The sequence below is a fragment of the Haemorhous mexicanus genome, chromosome 4 (genome assembly GCF_027477595.1).
Source record: "Haemorhous mexicanus isolate bHaeMex1 chromosome 4, bHaeMex1.pri, whole genome shotgun sequence".
NCBI lineage: Eukaryota > Metazoa > Chordata > Aves > Passeriformes > Fringillidae > Haemorhous > Haemorhous mexicanus.
In genome coordinates, this window is record NC_082344.1 from 64340356 (window position 1) to 64354802 (window position 14447).

The 14447-nt window shown below is 38.5% G+C and overlaps 1 protein-coding gene across 3 annotated transcripts in view; it reads left to right on the plus strand.

The window, feature by feature from the left end:
* Positions 1-8734: 8734 nt before the first annotated feature.
* Positions 8735-14447, plus strand: part of SLC2A9 (solute carrier family 2 member 9) — a 105306-nt gene continuing 99593 nt past the window's right edge. The window contains exon 1 of one of the 3 annotated variants that reach the window (XM_059845169.1): positions 8735-8750. The gene's annotated coding sequence lies outside the window, so the exon portion shown is untranslated. Of the gene's footprint in view, positions 8751-13164; positions 13305-14447 lie in introns of those variants that run through there. The other 2 variants (XM_059845168.1, XM_059845170.1) reach the window with 2 other exon arrangements.

Sequence of the window (14447 nt, forward strand, 5' to 3'; positions counted from 1 at the left end):
CAGGGAAGGAGACTCCACAGTCACTCTGGGCAGCCTGTTCCCATGCCCAGCTGCCCTCACAGTAAAGTTCTTCCTCATTTTCTGATATTCAGAGGCTCATTCTACCTGTTCACCACAGGTATCTGTTACCCCTCTATTAACCCCCAAAAATATGGCTCATTTTTATTTTCTGGATTACTTCTTTTGTTTGGTAGAATTTGGCAGGAACACTCTGATAGATTTTCTTTAAATTGAAAATTTCTGAAAATATGTTTACTTGGACTAAACTTTCATTGAGAACCAGGAGAAAATTAGGAAGGTAACTCTCTCTGCCTTGCTTGCACAGGATAGACCACAACACAGTCACTGGAGTGCTCTTTAGCATATCAGAAACTACTGAAGTGGTTTCTTGTTAGTGTAAGAAGGACAGGAGATAAGAAGATATGTTAATGGAGTGAATTTCATTTTAGGGAGAAATTGTGTGGCCAAGGCTTGTACAAAGCTCTAATCTCTTAACCTGGGCTTTCTTCCAAAATCATTGCAGTAAAACATTCTTGACTTATCATTCTAATAGACTCAGCAGCTGAAACAGAGGATGAAGAATTTTGTTATTAATGTAGATGAACTTTTACACTTGATCCTATTTGTTCAGTGTCAGGCGTGCCCCTACGAGCCCTTTGCTGACTGCAGCATCTCTGAAAGTATACTTTTAATGCAGAGTAAAGGGCTGTGTTCCTTTTTTTCCTTATATAATTTATTTGGTAGTTTATTGCAACAAGTCTTCAGGAATACACTTGGACATTGAAACCTATTAAAAGCTGAACAAGTAGCAATGTGAGTGGTTTCCCTCCTATTGACAGTGTAGTTTCTGCCCTAGAAATTCCATAAGGAGTTACTCTACAAATAAGAAGCACTTAATTTTACGTATGTATTCTTCTAAGGTGGGCTGTGAGAATTCACACCACATTATTTTCTTCACACAGTGTTAAATGATCACCTTTTTGAACCTGCTTTTAAAACATTGTGATCTGAGATGATGACAGCTCTTCACAAAAGTCCATGGGTCTGCATGCAGTAAAAAGTGTTAGAAATGGCAACTCCATTCTCCAGTCCTGGTCCTTGTGCTGTGGCCTCTTCCATTAGCTGGGAGCTGAATATGCTAGGAAAACTTTTTTGCATTCCCTTGCCTAGAAGTTGGATTTGGGTAAAAAGAAGAGCAGCTCTTAGGAAGGATATTCCTATCCTGAGCTTGAATATAGAGCCAGGCAAAGCGTCTCACAGATTACTGCTGTCTTTGTCCCTAGAGCAGTCTAGTGTTGCCACCTCATTTGCAATAATATCTCTTTACATTGGTACTTTCCCCTGCTCCCCAAGTTCTCCTTCAGACCCAAGCCCCATAAAAGCCCCATTCAGTGACACTGCCTCAGCCACAGTGAAACAGTACTCCTACTACAGGAAAACAAATTATTAACAATTGCATCATCACAAACAAAGTACTTGAATTGCCATGAGTTGGCATAAATCAGAAAAAAAAAAAAAATTTTCCCTTGGAAGAGGCCTTAGTGGAATAGAACAAGATATGGACAAAGAAAGTAGATGTTAACAAAGAAAGGCGTATATCTTGCAGAGGAAGAATTTGCTGAGAGAGAATAAAAATAATAAAGAGGGCTTGGTTCACAGCCAGACAAAAGTTCAGCAGAGAATTAATCTGTGCTTACAGCAACCTGATAAAGCAGTGGGGCTTGGCTTTTCTGAGCTTCTAAAAAGGAGTCAGATGTGAAGGGTGAACACAAAGATCATTGTATTTTGGAAAGGGGACCATTTCTAAATGATCTTTACTTTCTTGTTCCTACTCCAGAATAAAAACAACACAGAATATTAAAAACTCCATCCAAAGATGGTCTGTCCATCTGCTTGTTTACATCAGTCATCTCTGAACCCAAGACCACCAGTAAATGAGAAGATTCGAATTTTAAAGAGGACTGTGTTGGTTTGAGGGGCTATTACTAGATCTTGGGATGGGTAATTGGCTCAAGGACTCTTGTGTCTCAGGTGGAAACTGGAGACAGGATTATTATTTGGGAAAATAAGTGCTCACAGCCTGGGAGCTGCAATATAAAAATGTATAAAATGCATATATACATATATACAATACATGCATATATCTACAATACAATACAATGCATATATAAATATACATATATAATGTAATTTATAAGTGAATTATATTTTTTAGTATTGATTGGCCTTGCAACACATGGTTACAGTTATATATTAACATATGATTTTTTTGTCATATACAAAATATAAGAATGTATTAAGCTATAGAAAATTATGTCTAGAGAATCTGACATGCTAAAATGCTGTACCCAACTTTCAGAACTTACAGGCTATTCCACAAGCGATCTTTTCAGACCTTAATTGATAAAAACTCAGTGAGTATGAATTAGATACTTTATAAATCAGTAATTTGCAAAATATAGAGGGAAAGTCTATTATTCATTATTTAGTATGACCTTGATGATAACATTGGCCTCCATGAAGTTCCAGTCCCAAAACACTCCCAGACAAAGTCCTGGTATCTTCCACCAAAGCTGAAGGACTGTGCTCAGTTTCAATCTGGAAATAGGAGATGAAGTTCGGTTGCAATCTGCATTTGTGATCTTATGGAAAAGTTCAAATGAGGAATCATTTTTTATGAAGCAGAAACGCCTGTGTAATTTGAGTGTATGGCTGTTGATGTCAAAGGGAAGAATTTCATATAAAAGAAAGTCTCATGACTGCAAGCAATGTTTATGGTTTTATTATCTATAAAATGGGGCCAAAATATTTATATAAAAACAAAGCAGTAACTCTTTTTGTATGTATTTCAATGTATAAATTTTGTCTCCTTGAGGTCTATTGCATGACTGTTCTATTGGGCAATTTATAATATTAATTATGTTTCATGTTCTGGCAATATCTGTTGATCTCACAACAAGCAACAATCAGTTGTACACCTTGTATCTTAACCTGTAATCTAGAATTTTCATCTACTAAAAGCTGTGTTTGGAAAAATGTTACCAGAAGGACAATGGATAATATAGAAGCCCAGCTTTGTGCAAAACAGGTGTATGTTATACTTGTTCTGCAACAACAGCAAGCAAGCCTTGACTCAAAATGGGTTGTGTTTCACTTGCATGGTGACTATAATTCTGAAATATATAAATCTGATACATTTGATGATCAAAGGGCTGGAAAATCTGCCCTGTGAGGAAAGACTGAAGGAGTTATGTCCTTTCTCTCTGGAAAAGAGAAGATTCAGGGAAGAGCTTCACCACAGAATTTCAGCATGGCTGAAAGCATGGCTACGAAGAGGGCAGAGGCTCTCCCTTCTCAAGCAGCTACAAAGAGAAGGGGCAAGGGATACCAGTTATTATTCCAGGGGAGGTTTCCATATAAGAAAGAAATCTTACACAGTGAGTACAGTCGATTATGGGAGCAACCTCCCCATGTGGTAGAGTTCCCACCATTGGAAGTTTTCAAGGTGCACATGAACAGTCCCACCTGGGCTCCCTTTCTCATGAAAGGCCATGTCACACCATTTTCTGATGTCCCTTCCAACCTGGGCTGTTCTGTGATTCTCCAAAAATTTTGTAAAAAAAACCCTCCCAGTGTTCAAGAACTGAATTTTGGATGTGTTTGAAAGTTCCTGGGCAATATGGGTAAATGATACATATCTACAGGTATTTTTATTTCCAAAATTGTTGTTCACAAAAATGTAACAGGCTAAAAGATCAGGGACTCATAAAGCCAAAAGGCCCTACGAATAAGGACATATTTAGACCACTAATACAAGGTCAAGACTGGTGGGAGACTGAATATCTGTGCTGTAGAATTGAAGCAGCAAATGATTTTGCAGTTAAAGACTAAAGCATAGTACATATAGAAAAAAATCAACCAGGAGTGTAAGTGCTACATTCAACATTAACTTCTGAGTCTGAGTAATTGAGTATTTTACCATGCAGTTATGAGGTAGAGGTGAGGTGAGGGAGAGCATGGACAGTCCTTATTCTTCTACATCAATGCCTCTTCTGTATGGGCAATTTCTTCCAAATCCATACTTCTGTCTTCCAGTGAAGGGAAAAGGGAGAGAGTGGTTTCCCTGGGAGCTCGTCCTCCTGTGCACTTTGGACATTAAAGTGAGTGAATGTACCACTAACACTGCCAGCTCTGAGCTCACCAGGCGAGGAGCCCAGCCAGCCCACAGCCACAGCACCTGGGTTTTAGGGAACTGCAGGTGTTTCCAGCATGGTAATCATGTTAACTTGTGCCTGTGTTTTCTAAGACATATCTAAGATTAACAACAGCATAAGAACTGTTCAATTTCTAGCAAACATGTTTTCTTATGTCTTTACAAATGCTGAGTCTGACTAACCAGTCTGAGTTCTAGAAGGAAGTCAATACCATGATGGATGCGCTTACAAAGTGCCCTAATACCCAATGAGTCACATCTGCAGATAATGAGGGGAAGTTATCACTTCTCAATCGTGGTTGTTAAACACAAAAAATAGGTCACTTGGCCTGTATGGGTGAGAAGTGAATTTAAAGAATGAAGAAACTCCATACGTAAGAAAGACACTGAAGTAAGTTAAAGGATGACTGTGAGTTACTCATAGATAGAAGCAGTCTGCACAGACTGAAAACAGAGTTGTGTGAAGTCTAGACATTGTTTCCTGGCATAATCTTCAACAGTTTTCCTAGTCTGTCTCTATCCTTTAGGGAAAAATCAAGTACTCTGCTTGCTGTGTGAGAAGGGACAATACCCTGGGAGAGCTCTCCCAGGAGAGAAAACAGATCTTCATGAAATAGAGACACCCCTTTCTGAGAGGAAAACAAACGAAAAAGAATAGCATATGGGCACTGACAGCACCAAAGAAAATTAATGTGTGTCCACAAGAGGCTGAGGAAGGATGCCAAGGATTTCTCTAGAAGCCCCGGATTGTGGAGACACCAATACTCTGAGCCTTCCAGTGACCCTCCCAAGATATTTTCTGACAAACCAGAAGAAATCCAACATACACAAACCAGAGGAGCAGGATTTGAAAGGAGCCCAAATGCGGACTCAGAATCTGTTGTTTATTTTTTCACATTGTAAGAGCTCGTGGCATGCTGTTATAGTTCCATGTGACACTCTTCTCAAGAGAGAGGTGTTGGGATGGTCTTTCATGAACAGCAGGCATTTATTCTGGCTTATACTTCAAATTTGAACAAAAGCCTATTTCTTAATCCAAGGGTCATATTTCCACCTTTGGCCTTTGCTTTGATTTTTTCTTCACATACTGTATCTTACTTTTTTTTTTTTTTGAGAGAGTGATACTCTGATTTTGAGTTTGAACTTAAATTTCTTTTTTATGTGCCCAAAAGAGACACTTTGACACTAGAAAGGCAGGACAGGCCACTAAGTGCCCACACTCTTTGAACCTCTGTCCAGTTAGTCCTTGTGCAGTATGTCATGATAGTGAATATCAGAATTGTGGACTTTACAATTGCTATGCCTCAGTTTCCTCATCTCTAAATAAGGTTTGTTGGTAAGGGTAAAATTATCCATGTACTTAAATTATATGTAAATCAAGCATCTAATATATGTGTAATCTCTCAGCCTGAAGACTTCCTGAATTTAAAAGGTACTTGAGGGTGCCCCATAAATTCATTTCTTTCAGAGGGAGAAGTCTCTCCTCAATTCTACATCATTATACACAAAACCAAAATATTGCTGCTGGCAAGCTGCTGCCTGAACAGCACAGTGCTGGATGGTAGCTGAGACACCAGGGACTTCAGCTGCTGTGCACTACAGAGTAGAAATGAGCATTTGCAAATTCCAGAGCGGTTTGGGAATGGCAATAGAAGGAACTGAACTTTTGAAGGCAAGAAATCTGCCTGTGGGTAAAGAGAGAAGGAAGGGGAAGATGGGTAATCAAGAACCAAGTGGGAAAGATTAAAGAGCTATGAGTCCTCATGAGCAGAGGTCATTGGGCAGCCAAGAGGGCCATGATCCCAGCTTCTCGCTTATCACAGAATCAGGTAGGTTGGAAAAGACCCTTAAGACCACTGGGGGCAAGGACAGCTGGCTAATACTATATTAGAAAGGTCAGGAGCTCAGTGGATAGGGCTCTTCCTAAGCATGTGTGTAATAGTGGTGTCCAGATCCACAGAAGGATGGAGGTGAACACATGAAAGCAGTATTAAATGAAGCTGGACTAGACAGAGAAGACCAAAAACACAAATAGCAGGAAATAAAAGATAACGATAAATAACTCTCCAATTCAGTAAGCTAAATATTCACGAGAGAGTAAACTATAAATAGGTTAGTAGTAGGGTAGAAAAGATCTTTACTTTCTTTTTGTGAGCTGCTCCAGCTTGTCATCTAGATAGTCAAAATATATTTTAGAATGAAAAGTGTTAATAATTGTTGTCTTACTCCAACATTCAGACTATTTCTAAACCTTTATCACAGGCTGCATTTACAGACTGTACTAATAACTGGCTTTATCTGCAGTGCAGCGAAGCTACAAAATGGAGCAGAAACAAAACATTACTTAAGGTCATGGAATCCATGTTGTGCTTAAAATTTATCAAAGACACGCCGAACACAGTCAAATGTATAGGAAGAGGTAACTGTAATCTTCAGTCCCCTTTTGCCCAAACCTAATTAAACTGAAGTTTGTTGACAGAGAATTATATTTTTGAGGTCTGTCTAATGAATAGATGAACAGATAGTTCTGCATTTAAGATTACTAAATGATAGATATGGAAAGTAATTTAAGTATCAACTTGGAATATGCATCCTGATCCTTCATCTCCTACATTTTAAAGAGCTTTGTAATTTACATATATGATTGAATCAATTACTTCTAGAATAATTTTGTGAGTTGCCTAGAACTAACTCCTCAAACTACAGACTTGATGATGGCTATGGTGGCTAAAAAAAAAGTCCTAAAATTTTCCCTTTGCCTTGGCAAAGTTCAAGATTTAAGAAGATATCACTGGAAGACTATTTGTTTTAGGCATATCACGTATGACAGAAAAAAAACCCACACAAAGTGTGATAGGCAGAATATGATTGAAGAATGAAATCTTGGAATTGACAAGAAATTAACCATTTCTTGCAAATGCATGAAGTTCCTATAACAGTGAGATTTACATATGTGTTAGCCAGAAATCCAACAGCTCAAAGTCCAGTGGGGAATGATAAATAGCCTGAAATATTCTGTGGCTGCTAATGTGTTTTCCTCAATACTGGATTTGATTTCTACACTTAACCAGAAATAGTTAAGATTTGCACATGTGCTATCCTCATGCTGACCACTGACTAGGAATTTGAACAGGAACTACAGGAGGCAGTTGTCAGTATGACAATGTTTTCTTTGGTTTTATTAGTCTGACTGCTTTTTTGGTCTTTATATGCAGGAAAAGATCTAAAAATAAAGTGAAGTGCACCAATTAGAGAGCACTTTTGGTGGTATAATTTATTTCCTTAAGGAAATTTGTATAATTTATGTTATCAAAGGCTATGTCTATTAAAATTATTTTGTCATACAATCATGAAATAATTTAGATTGGAAGGGACCTCTGGGCTTCACCTAGGCCAGATTTCTGGAGTAGCAGTGTGGAAGTAACTTCTATGCTAAAACAATTTTCTCAGAATCCTCTCTGGGTGCCTCTTTAAATGATCCATTGTGAACATTATCTTTTTGAATATACAACCAGAATTTCCCTTTCTGCTTCAAAGAAGAGCTTGGTCCATGTCCTTTCTCACCTCCCCCTACCTCATGAAGTGGAGAACAATAATTAAATTCACTCCTAAGCTTCTGCTTCTCCATACTGAACTCCTTCAGACTCTGCCTCTGTGTTGGATGTTCCAATACCCCAAGCAGCTCCTGAGTTTCCATCCATCTGCACATCCCTCTCTCATCCCAAAGGACCCAGAGCCTGAGAGGGTATTGCAGAGGCAGCACTGCAAATGCCAAATTATCCATTATCATGCCCCTTTGACTTACTGCTGAGGCTGCCATTAGTCCTGTAATCACTTTTTGGAACCAACACTTACTCATATATAAATCTCTTCCAATACTAAAGAATTAAACTAAAGTATTTTTGAAAAGATTTTAGAGATATAATTTTTCTATGAAAATCTAATTTGGGAATTTCTCTAGATTGAGTTTAAAGATCTGTATTTATATCCCAGAGTAGCTAAATCCCTACCCTAGACTAATGCTGAAATATAAGAGGTATTATGAAAGAAACCAGGATTAATTTATCATGTTTCTAAAGAATCACAAACCATTTCTTGTAGGACTTTTTTGCCTAATTTTACTTTGTTTGGAATCAGAGAACTTCTGAAAATACTGAATAAAAGGCAGAATCTTATGCTGTTTTTTTTTTTTCTTCTTTAAATTGAATACAATTCATATGATATTTTAATTTTTCTTTCAAGCCCAATATTCATAGGAAAATGCTCAAGGAAATTGTTCCATTTTTCCCAACAGCCACAAAAGTGTGAGTGTTTCTCGCAGAGTGGGGTTGAGTTCTTCCCCTTCCAGGAACAATTGAGCAGAGGAATGCAGCTGAACAGCTTTGCTTAATTAGTCAGTTTTCTGAATTAAGGATGGACTAACACTCTTAGAACAAACAGTATAAAAGAGGTTTGGCAATGATGGAAAGGAAAAACTGAAGACTCGTTCTTGAAAGAATGAGTAAGAGAATAAATTTCAGCCTGAATTAAGATCTTAGTAAGTAGAATAATCTACCTAAAAAAACCCATATATTTGTGCATTTTACAAGCTGGGTTGTTGAATTGGGGAGTTCTGAACTAGTTAAAAGAAGAGTGTGCGTGTGCCAGGGGAAGGTGGGTGGTTTGTGCCATCTTAATTTTGTGCCTTCTTCACCTGTATATAAATATAGTATATATATATATATATGTATGTATATGTGTGTCTATGTGTGTGTATATATATATATATATATATATATATACATACACACACACATATATATATATAATGTTGCATAGATTGTGATCTGTTTAAAGCTCGTATGACCAGACTCCTTATGAGCTGACTAACACTGTCTTCTTATAATCATTTGGATTTCTCCACATATATATTTTTGTCTTTAACTTTATTGGATTAATTTATTTGATTTGCATGTTTTTTTAACATATGGCACACATCAGATTCCAGGTCTTTCTTCCATTTTTATTTCCATCTTCACATCCATTAATCCATTGTTGTGTTCAAATAACTTAGGATATAGCTTCTAGGTTAAAAAAAAAAAAAGTTAAGTGATGGCAAATTTCTTTTCTTATTTTATTTAATTTTTAAGTTTATTTATGAAATACCTTAAAAGTGTGAAAAGTTTATGTACCTTGACCTGCCTACAGAACTTGGAAAACTTCCAGAAGGGATTTTTTCCATTGGATATCTTTCTAGTTACTATCACTGCTGAATAACTGATATTACAGTTGTTTGAATAAGCCATAAGAACCCCAGAACTGCCATCCTTTGGGACAGATAATTAACCACAATTTATTCTTGAATAAAACTTAACATTTGCCATAAAATCCCAGAGGCATATTTGTATTTTACAAAGCCTTAGTTCATCACATGGTGCACAATGGAGCATATTTAATAGCATAGCCTAGTCTAGTACTGCTACCTCTCACATTAGCATCTATTTAGTGGGATCAGAGAGGACTGTTAGAAAGGAATTTCTCATGCAAGACTAAACTCTGCTTTAGGGGAAGATATGCTTCCTAAGAAGAAAAAAATAACAAACAATACAAATACAAATAGGAGCAGAAATATCTGTTGAACTGATATAGCACTGTGAAATAATGGATGTAGCTTGTCCTTTTTATATTTTCAAGTGATTATTTGTGCATAGTTCATATGATTCTTGAAATAGAAACCAAATTAATTTTAAAGGCCAAGTCTCCAGTTGTTCAAAGTATGAATATTATACACTGAAAACAAGTTTGGGGTTTTACTTATCTTCCAGGGTTTCTAGTTATCTTCTTCTCCTTGGTCTGTACTCCAGGATTAAGTATGGCTTGTTCTGATCCAGTCTAAGGTTCAGATATATACAGGAAAAGATCCCCTGTGGAAAGTAAGAACATGTGGCCAGACTGCAAATATATTTGAGGGAATATTGAAATCCATGAAATTTCTTCATTTCATCAAAGGTTTTTCCTCTGGATTAGGTTCTTGTGCTTTTCCACAGAGAAGTTATTCTGGTACAGGAGTCATCAAGTACATGAGCACACTGTCTCTCAAGATCAGAGATTAATCACTGGGTTAAATACCTGATATTTTTTAGTTGTGGCTCGTGTCCTTCCAGGATATATCTAAGCTCAGTTTAACTTGACCAATGTGGGTTTAGCAGCCCTTGATCCTTACCTCACTAGCTCAATATTTTCACCATATTGTCTTCAACAGGAAAACTCATTAAGGTTTATTTCAGTGCAGTCTGTCCATAGCCTATATTTTCCAATCTGCAGCTACTTCTGCAGTGACTGCAGGAGCACAGTGGTGAGACTCCTGCACCCACACAGGGAGCTGGTACAAACCCCCAGCCCAGTGTGACTTGGTGGTGAGGTCTCAGGTCTGGTTCTGTCCTCTGCCTCGCCCCACGTGCAGCTCTGGGGACATGGGGCTGCTGTGCCTAACACTGCCTTTTGTCTCTGAGCCAGCTTGGAGACTCTCCACTCTAATCTCCTGTAAATCCTGCTCCAGCATGGAATGATGATCACTTAGTGGCTGCAGATTAACAAGATTACATAGGGGTTTATTTGGCATATTTGGTTAAATTTAACACAGGACTTGGATGGAATTGGAAGATTCAAAACTGGCTTTATAAAGTCAAGCCAAATTTTATTTTAAACTCAGTTGTGTGAACTGGATAGCCATAAACACCGTGCACAACTCTGTAGTTGTTTGCTGTTTCTGCAGTAGCCATAGTGCTCAATTTGGGGTGAGGTGATAGAAATCGTATCCATCAGGAATCTGCTCTGAGCACACTGAAAAGCTCTCTAACCAGGTGCATTTACTGCATGCCTCAGTGCAGCAGCTAGGAGCAGACCTGACAAAAAGAGACAGCCATGGACATGAGCTGGAGGAGCAGCTTCAGTGCCCTCTTCACTCCAGTGGCTTTCAAAGGCTTGCTCACCCCAAGACACAGACTGTCGGCTGCTCTTGAGTGGCTGAAGGGATTAGGACTGTATCACTCTGCAAAAGTCACACCAAAAGCAGTATTTCTTTAACTCTGTGCGGTGAGAGTGACTCCCAGGCTCTGTACTGGAGTGCCATGAACAGTTATGCCACAGCCTCAAGCTTTCCTTTGGCTGTACTTTTTCCCCAGTGAACCTCCTCCTCATTGCTGCACATTCAGTACCATTTTTTCCAGGACAGATCACGGCAGTGCCTTTCCAGGCCTCCACTGGTCCAAGCCTGATCTATGGGAGCTGCAGGAATGGGACTGACTCTCCTTATGCTGAGTATGAGACTGAAGCAAAGTTCCCCACTTCCTGATGCTGTTCCAGGGGATTACAGTGGCATTGCCACAAACGTTAACGCCCAAAGTTTTTAGGGGAAAAACAAACAGGCAGTGGGTGTTCGTCTGTTCCCACAAAGAATGGCTGCTGGTATTGTCCTCCCAGCAGGTTTCTGAGCTGTAAATCTCTGAAACTATACACATGCTGTGGTTACAGGAGACAAACTCAGCAGCACACTCTGTGACTCATTGTCCATGGTATATGTTTGTCTTTATACTGTTTGCATAGTCCTGAGACGAAAACTCCTCTGCAAACTCCTCACGGCCCAACCACAGTCTTGAAAACTACCAACTCTTCAGTACTTTCTGAAATACCTCACTGATCATTTTAGAATGATCCTGTACTATGCTGGTCATAAAGCTCCAAAAAAATAAGATGAAAGTGCATAGCATGACTGACTTACTGGGACTTGCCCTTCCTTCTTTTGTTTTTCTCATATTATTTTCTTCACCCCAAGTGCAGTGAATCCCTACAAAGAAGCTCTTTATCTGCTGGATAGTGAAACAATATGCCAAACCTGGGGTTTGTAGTCACTACTGTGTAAATATTTAATACCAAGGATAATGGTTCTTTGGGAATAAAGGGTGTATCACCCATAATTGTTACTGGCATTGCTATTACAGTCTCCTGGATCCAAGCCAGGAGGTCTGGCAGATGCTAGACAAAGCACACTCAGACCCTTAAGTGAGGCACTGATGTAAATACAACAGTGTGTGTCCTCTGTCAGTGCCTATCCAAGCACTGTGTGGTCCCTTTGACTGGACAGTGCTGAGTCTGAGAAAGTGGCTGTGATAATTGTGAACCCAAGGCTGAGTTCCAATAAAGTTAAGGCAGAGAAAGATACTGGTTTGAAAAGACTTCTGAGGAAAAAAACTAGATTCTGGAGTCAGCTTCAAATTTACTAAATTTATTAGCATCCATGTGACTAAAGCTGAAAAATGCAGAATTTCTTAGATGTGTCAATTCTTTAAATATTCAGCTTGTGTGCTCTTCAAAATGTTCTATATGTAAGATTGAATGAAAAACAGCAAGCTCAGAACTGGGTAGTTCAATAATTTCTGTATTATTGTATTAATACTTAATTTAAAATGCCTGTTCCTTTTTTTTCTTAGCTCAAAGGCTTCCCAAGACAGGTGTTATTGTCTTTCTAAGGCTTTTGTTGCAGTGAAACAGACTGCATGAAAACCAATGAAATGAAGAAAAAATTTGCTTGTTTTCTCTGAGGAATTACCTCACTGATTTTTTTTCTTTCAAATTCATTCTAGTACAATTAATGACTTAATATTAAGGGAACAGATTATTTTATCTGCTATGTATTTATTCCCCCACCAGCTGACTTTGTTCCTTACATACTACTCAGTTTCTTCCCTCCTGAGGGACTTAAGGCTAAGTACTTATCAACCAAGGCAGGCAGGGAATACGCAGGACATGTGAAGAGCTTTTCTGGGGAGCAGAGAGGTGTGTCTGGTGATGCATTTGGCTACTGTGCACAAGAGGGACAGAGGGAGCCCTGAGCAGGCTCTACCCCACAGGGAGGGCAGTCACGCCTCCCCTGCCCCCATCAGCCGTGCACTGAGGGAAATTCCTCTTGTGGGCAGAGGAGCTGGCTGTCCAGAGCCCTTTCTGCTCACTGGGAGGGAAGGAAGAGCTTCTTCTCGTTGTCATCCTTTCTCTTGAATGCCAGCACAGCAGAGGATGTCCAGCAGCTCCCCATCTATTTACTGATGCACAAAAGGTTTGTTTTTATGGGGAATCTTCTGACTGAGAGGAGTCTGTGCATGTAATGTCCCAGCTTTTATCTTCTGGAGGAACTGTTCTGTAACTATAGCATTCCTTGGAGGCAAAAAAATTCTTTAGTGCTTTCTTTAATTGATGTAAGTATAGATCAATCATATGCTAACTTGGCAAGTGGCTTTATTGAAAGTAATTTCTGTCTTCAAGCAGTACAGCTTATTATAACAAAATAGTAAAAAGCTCATTATAAAAAGGAAACAAAAATTCATGGAGAGTTTCAGCTCCATGGCACAAATTGTGGGTTGTAAACTTGGAGTCTGACATAAGCATTCTAACCAAAATACAAGGGAACAATCTTGCAACAATAAGATCCAAAGAAAAGGTATGGTGGTTTCTTAGAGTGTGCAGTAATTTATGTGGAAACTCATAACAGATAGATGGGAACTCTTGTATCCTTTTTTGTTTGTGTTTAAGAGGGATCAAATATTTATGTTCATTTTTTCACTCAATCTTATGGGATCTACGCTGAGTCTAAATACATTTTGAGAACTGTGAAGGAAATTTTCCTTGCACCATATCCTTTACAAATCAAATTAAGATATTTCTTACTCAGCCAAGGATCCTAATTCTGTTTTACATATGTTATTTATGGTGAGGCAATTCAGGGGGCAAAGATTTACACTGATCTCCTGAAATCACTGAAAAGGACTGTATGATTAAGCTGAGGTTGTGATCTTGTATCTTTTTTTTTATCCATTATCTTATTGAGTCCAAAGGTAGAAGAAAGTAATTTACAGAAAGCACCTTTTGCTTAGCCATACAGTGTGAAAGGCAAGCAAAGATCACAGACTGCCTCAAGTCTGTCAGGAATATCAAAAGAACAGACCCATCTCTTTTTAATACCCTTCAGTATTAACGGATTTGGAGTAAATTTTCACTTTATGATTTTTGAGAAGAACAATACCCAACAGCTGTAAAATTCTTTCTTCCTGCAAGCACTTTTTGGATCATCTGTCCTCAGAGGTAGGAGACAAAAACTGGCAATACTACAGACTTTCTTACCTGCTGGCTTTGAATTTTGTTTCTATGTTTCTGTTCTAATGGTTCTAATGCTCTATGGTCTAATGAGCTGTCCCCAGTCTTT